General features: G+C 43.3%; 1 pseudogene; it reads right to left on the reverse strand.

The window, feature by feature from the left end:
- Positions 1–1,123: 1,123 nt before the first annotated feature.
- On the reverse strand, positions 1,124–1,510 carry LOC140391303 (interferon-induced transmembrane protein 1 pseudogene; annotated as a pseudogene).
- Positions 1,511–6,649: the final 5,139 nt, after the last annotated feature.

A 6,649-nucleotide genomic window follows, 5' to 3' on the forward strand; every position in this document is an offset into this window, starting at 1 on the left:
GAGGACCCAGATCAGTCTGTAGTTTGGGCAGTATTGCCATAGGATTTGAGTCTGGCTAGACAGAAGGAGTTTCAGGTTGTTCCTGAAATTTTCTCTCTCCAAAATCTCTACAAAGAGGAGAGGAAATAAACCTGTTTTGTTAACTTTATTTATAAGTTGCATTTGAACTGTATTTGGTTGCTTGGTTGGAATATTTGTAGTGGAGGTGTTGGACAAAAGTTAAAGTTTTCCCTTTTATTTAAGAACTGTTTAAGGTAAAGTCATCATAGTCCCAGATGACCTGTTTCCCCCATTGAGGGGGGGGGGGAGTTGTCTGGTTGTGGTTTAACCTAAGGATTACTATACCCCAAGCGAGGGCAAGATTGAGAAGGCAGGCCTTCATGAATAACCTCAGCAGGGAATTCAACCCACACTGCTGGCCTTGTTCTGCATCACAAACCAGCTGTCCAGCCCACTGAGCTAAACCAGCTCTGGAACTTTTTAACTGTTAATTGTAAATTGATTTCTTTGATGTTAATGTGGTTAATTCTGTGTTGAAATTAAATTTTGGCTGATCATTAAAAAAATACCTATTGGTCAGAGTCATCACTTCTGAGGTGAAGTATCCTTTCTTCACAGTTTTATAAATTGCAAATTGTTTGAGGTTACTCATCCAGTATCCGAACAAGAATTGGATTCTGGCCCGGTATCCTAACACTTCAATCAAAATAGGTGTAAATCAGGCTGCCAACGCACGAGCACCAATTTTATCTTATCAAACCAAGTGAAACTTTAACCCAAAGGGCCTCGCATTTGTTTTTTTTGTAAGGATGTAACTTTTATTGTAGAGAAGAAATGTATACAATTGAATTCAGGAAGTTAAAATCAAACAGGTTATCAATCACTTTACCCAAGCTATCAAGGACACACCTTGCCCATGTTTTTGTAGAAAACTATTGTTTTGAGGAGATCTCGTTAAACATGCATTTAGACACATATTCTAAATGTAGACAATATAAATTGAAAGAAGCAATCAATCATGGATTACATCAAGAGTTAGAGAGTCACAAAACAGCTCCTGGATAACAAGAAGCTCCCAGCATCGTTTCAGTTCCAACCTCCAGGCCAAACACGGTTCTGCTTCTCAATTCTGGAGAAACAGAGGAATCAATCGCAGCACGATGTAAATTGAGCTGACAATGCTGGACAGCACTGTGGCTGCAATGTTGAATGATAGGGCTGTGGATCCATAATGTCGAGATCCATCCACATCTCCCACAACTTTCCGATCTCTAGCTTTGACCGAGTAGACCAGCGCCACGAATCCCAGGCAGCAGAAATTCAAGCAGCCGAAGTTGAAGAGGGACCAGAGCAGGTGGTCCCGGACCGGGAGCACATACTGCGGGGGCGGGGGCTCATACTTCGGCGGCACGGTAATGACGGTGGCCGGCACCAATTGGTGGTCCTTCTGCCCTTCCTGGCCCGGGTAAATGCCGGGGTACATGGGCTGTTTCTCGGTGTTGTCTTCCATCCTGGTTCCGGTCTCAGTCGGGTCTCGCACTTGTTGACTGGAACTTTTATATAAATATTTTCTCATTCTTTGTGAAAATAACAAACATTTCTTATGTCTGAAAATTGTGACTGATGGCATTTCATACCCTTATTATGGGCATTTGGCTTCCTTCAATCAATGGTTTCATGACACAGACAGTAAAGGCTGATCACTTGGAGACTACTGTGTTTTTGCTCGTGAGACCATGATCCAAGATGAAGTATCTCATGACAAGCAGGTATTACCGCTGTCTTCTGTTGAGTTTGAAAGTGCAATATTCAACCAGTCACAGTACTGCTTGTTCAAATGCTGCAGTCAAATTGCTTATAAAGGGCACTTAAAGTGAAGCATCCCCCCCCCCACTTGTTTTACATGCTTTATTTCCAGATATGAATGGTTATTGACAGATCCAAAAATAAAGCTGGCTGTGAAATACAGTTGAATATCATTAAGAGGGTTGAAGAGACAGTAATAGGGATGATTCCAGCTTCAAGTTATGAAGTGAGCTTCGCAGGTCTGAATTAATTTTCATTGAAGGAAATAAGATTGAAGGAATATTTAATGCAAGCTTTTAAAAGAGTCGAGGGAATAAATATTGTAGATACAGCTGGCTATTTAACTTTTACAGTGAGGGCAACTTCAGAGAATGAGTACAAGATTACAATCCTAAAGCAAGATTTGAGATTAGCGAAAATAACTTTTATGCCTTTTTAAAGCAGAATATTATATCCCGAGGATGTCCTAAACTATTTCAGGAGTGCCTTTGAAGTGTAGTTGCTGTTGTTATGTAGGCATAACGCTACATGAATGAATGATTAGATGATTTGTTTTTAGCAGAGTTGGTTATAGAAGATGCCCGATAAACAGTCAAACTCCCTGCCCTTCATCAACTTTGGTGTGTGGTCTTCTGCGTGCACTTGAGCTGGAAGATGAGGCCTCTATTAATCATGACATGCTACCTCCAATAATAACGCAACCTTTCAATACCACACTGAGGAATAAGCTCAAATGACATGTCCATACAGCTTGAACCTATAACCTTCTAAATCAGTGGCAAGAGTACGGGCAGGATAAGGAACTTACCTCCCCCAACCCCCCCACCCCCCTCACTACCACCTCAACAGATTGTGTGAAATAAATTTCCATTAATGCAGCTCATGTTTTTCAATTAACAGTTTGCAAGTCAATTTGGTGAATTCATATTTTTTAAGGAATTGTAAGCAGAAATGGAAGTGCCAAAATTAGGTTTAGAATGTGTTCGTTTTGAGCTTCTGGGAACATGCAAATGTCAGGTCATGTGTTAAGGATGTATAAAATGAGATGTAGGGCGGGATTCTCCGGCCGCGTCCGGCTGATGACTGCAGAATCCCGCCCGAGATCAATGAACTTTTCCATTGTCCGTGTCTCGCCCGTGGCATTCTTGCGGCTGGCGGGGCGGAAGAATCCAGCCCCTAAAGTTAGGGGCATTTTAAATTTTGTTTGATTGACCTTCAGTTGCAAGGCATGAGAAACTTTGGAAAGTTTTCTTTTGGTGATTAAAGCTGGCGTGGAGAGAAATTTTGACAAAATGGAGGAAACAGGCTAAGTGGTTCGATGGGCAGTGTGGATGATAACTGTAGCAAGCTTTAGATCTGGTATGAAATTGCATTGCTGGGATTAATGCAGTCCAGGTTATATTGTGGTCATATGTGAATTTAGGTTCATGCTTGTAAAAGGGATTAATGGATTCCATCTGATGTGAATTAATGAATGGTTACATAATGAAAGAGATAACGTTAAAGCAAACTCATGCGTGTTCCTATCTATATTTTATGGTTAGAATTATCTTATGTCCACTCTAAATGCTGTGGCTTTAATGATATTCTGCTTATCTGATACATAGTTGCTTTCAGATTAATGGATACGTATCCATAAATATCTATACTTTAGGATTTGTCCCTATTTGCAACAGATCTTGTTTCAAATATTAATATTTAATTCACTGTTTCTACCGATAAAGTGAAGATGTGAGTTACTGATCTGAAGCTGGCAATTTAAAACATTGACTTTTGCTTAAGCTCAAGAGTTGAAATTCAGTTCAGAAAATAACTTTAGAAGACATTAGACACTAGAGCAAGAGTTGGATGTGCTTATCAGTCTACTGGCCCAGCATAGTTTGGGCCTAACCAGTTTGAGTCATGTGAGGGGAAGTACAGATGGAGATGAGGAGATTGTGAGGAGTGGGAAAGAAAAGAAAATCTTCTTCTTATGCCATTCACCTTCCATCACCTATTGTTCCATGCCAGCTCTGCCTCAAGAGTTAAAGAACTTTGAATCTTCAGAGCTGCATGGGTTATGGCGATGGAGAGAATTCTAGGAGATGTTTTACCATTTAGGATGCCTCTCCAGTCACTGTCAACAGAATTCATTTAGCTAGAACCCTACTCCTGCACTGGAGCCTTGCAGCCGCAGACTCCAGTCCTGAGGCAATTGAGACACAGCCAAGTAGGCCCTGCTTTGTTGGTTGCAGGTGGGAAGAATTCCTCTGGGTCATAATACAACTTGACTACCTTCGTCTGTAGATGTCTTGAACAATCAGCAAGGCGGCAGCTGTGGGAGTTACAGTCTAAAGGCTGAACAGTAAGTTAAAACTGTCCTTGACTTGTGCCTCTTTGTCGCTAGCTCGTCCTAGAGAAGAGGATTATGGGGTCACCGGTTTACTTTGTTCTGCTCTTGATGGAATTTGCCGCCTAATGTTGGGGTGGAGAAATACCAATAAACAGGGAGAGATATCCACTTTAGTAGGTTTCTGACAGCCAGTAACAGCTTATCAAGCTGCATTGAGGATGCAATCCAATTTCTTGACAATGGGAGAGCATATCCAGACTGGGAAGCCATATTCAGCTGCTAAATAGCACAGGGAAAGGGCAGTTATTTGCAATGTTCTTGAGTCAATTCTCCATTTATAGGTTGTGGTAGTATGTATTAGGGGTCATGTGGGACTGTGAAGCCGTGATGCTATTGGCTGACAGATCCCGGGTCCTGGTTGGCTGTTGACTCCTGGCTCCGCCCTGAAGGCGGAGTATAAGAACCCGAGCTTCTCCCCGCCACTCCATTCTGTTGCTGAACTGCTGGGGACAAGTCTCGCTTAATAAATTGTAGCGCACAATGACTTATGAGAGAGACGAGTAGAGATGAAGTCGATGAGGCTTTATTAAGCGAGACTTGTCCCCAGCAGTTCAGCAACAGAATGGAGCGGCGGGGAGAAGCTTGGGTTCTTATACTCCGCCTTCAGGGCGGAGCCAGGAGTCAACAGCCAACCAGGACCCGGGATCTGTCAGCCAATAGCATCACGGCTTCACAGTCCCACATGACCCCTAATACATACTACCACATAGGTGACCAGCTTCCTTTAGAGGTTTTTCAGGCTGCCATCTTCACCTTTACATTGATAGCGTGCTCTTTGATGCTCGGAGTATGATCTAACATTATTCCAAGGTATACTGGCATAAAGTTGTGATCGACTAAGGTTGAGACAACAGTGCAGTGCTGAGCAGTTATTAAGAATCAACAGGTTTAGTCACAATGTGCAGAAACCTAACCATATTAGAGATGCTGACATAAGAACATAAGAACATGAGAACTAGGAGCAGGAGTAGGCCATCTGGCCCCTCGAGCCTGCTCCACCATTCAATGAGATCATGGCTGATCTTTTGTGGACTCAGCTCCACCTTCCGGCCCGAACACCATAACCCTTAATCCCTTTATTCTTCAAAAAACTATCTATCTTTATCTTCAAAACATTTAATGAAGGAGCCTCTACTGCTTCACTGGGCAAGGAATTTCATAGATTCACAACCCTTTGGGCGAAGAAGTTCCTCCTAAACTCAGTCCTAAATCTACTTCCCCTTATTTTGAGGCTATGCCCCCTAGTTCTGCTTTCACCCGCCAGTGGAAACAACCTGCCCGCATCTATCCTATCTATTCCCTTCATAATCTTATATGTTTCTATAAGATCCCCCCTCATCCTTCTAAATTCCAACAAGTACAGTCCCAGTCTACTCAACCTCTCCTCGTAATCCAACCCCTTCAGCTCTGGGATTAACCTAGTGAATCTCCTCTGCACACCCTCCAGTGCCAGTACGTCCTTTCTCAAGTAAGGAGACCAAAACTGAACACAATACTCCAGGTTTGGCCTCACTAACATCTTATACAATTGCAGCATAACCTCCCTAGTTACAAGAGATTGCCACCCAAGTCTTAGTTTCATCTTCTGAACAAGACTTGGGATGTGAGAATTCAAATGCAATGCCAATCTTGCATTCTTGTGAAAAAAAAAGAGTGCAACAATACAATCCATTGCCTTATTTTGCTGCCTTTCTTTTCTGGCTGTTGATATGATCTGACTCTACTCTTACGTGAACAGGCAGAGCAGCTCACTGTGGTCAGTCATGCACACATGTCTATTTTATGTATGGCGCCTGGACATTTTAGTTGGAAAGAGAATTAAAAGTATTTTGTTGTGATACCCGCTATATATATATATAAAACAAAACAAGCAAATAAAACAACTCCTCAACTGTGAATTCATAGTGGCAATTGATAAACAGAAACATAGGGCGGAATCTTGCCAACATTTTCAAAGTGTCAGGCTCAGATAGAAAACCGGTGTGTCGCTCTCCAGCTGCACCAATTTTCTCTACAGATCTTGAGGCTCTCTGGGAAGCATGGTTTAAGCCGTCACTCTGGTGGGGTGCAGCCTGATAGAGCCGGCACCCAGCTCCGCAAAGATGAAGCCGACATCTTTAAAGGGCACCCCAATCAGAACACAAGTGGAATTCCCAATACCCCGATCCCCGCCCCCCCCATCACAGAGGTATCAGGGACACCTACACCACCAAGACAATAATCAGGGTCACCCCACTCTCCCCCTGACCATATGGGGGCTCTCACCCCCTCACCCTGACAATCATCAGGGGCTCCCCTCTCCCACCCCAACAAGCATCAGGGGTACCCCCACACCAGCATTCGTTGGGGGCTCTCCCACACCTGGACAATCATCAGGGGCCCTCACCCACCACCGTAGAAGTAATACCGGCATTCTCCCCCCCCCCCCAATCAGTGCATTCTCCCCCCATC

This window comes from Scyliorhinus torazame, chromosome 15, assembly GCF_047496885.1.
Source record: "Scyliorhinus torazame isolate Kashiwa2021f chromosome 15, sScyTor2.1, whole genome shotgun sequence".
NCBI classification, from domain to species: Eukaryota; Metazoa; Chordata; class Chondrichthyes; order Carcharhiniformes; family Scyliorhinidae; genus Scyliorhinus; species Scyliorhinus torazame.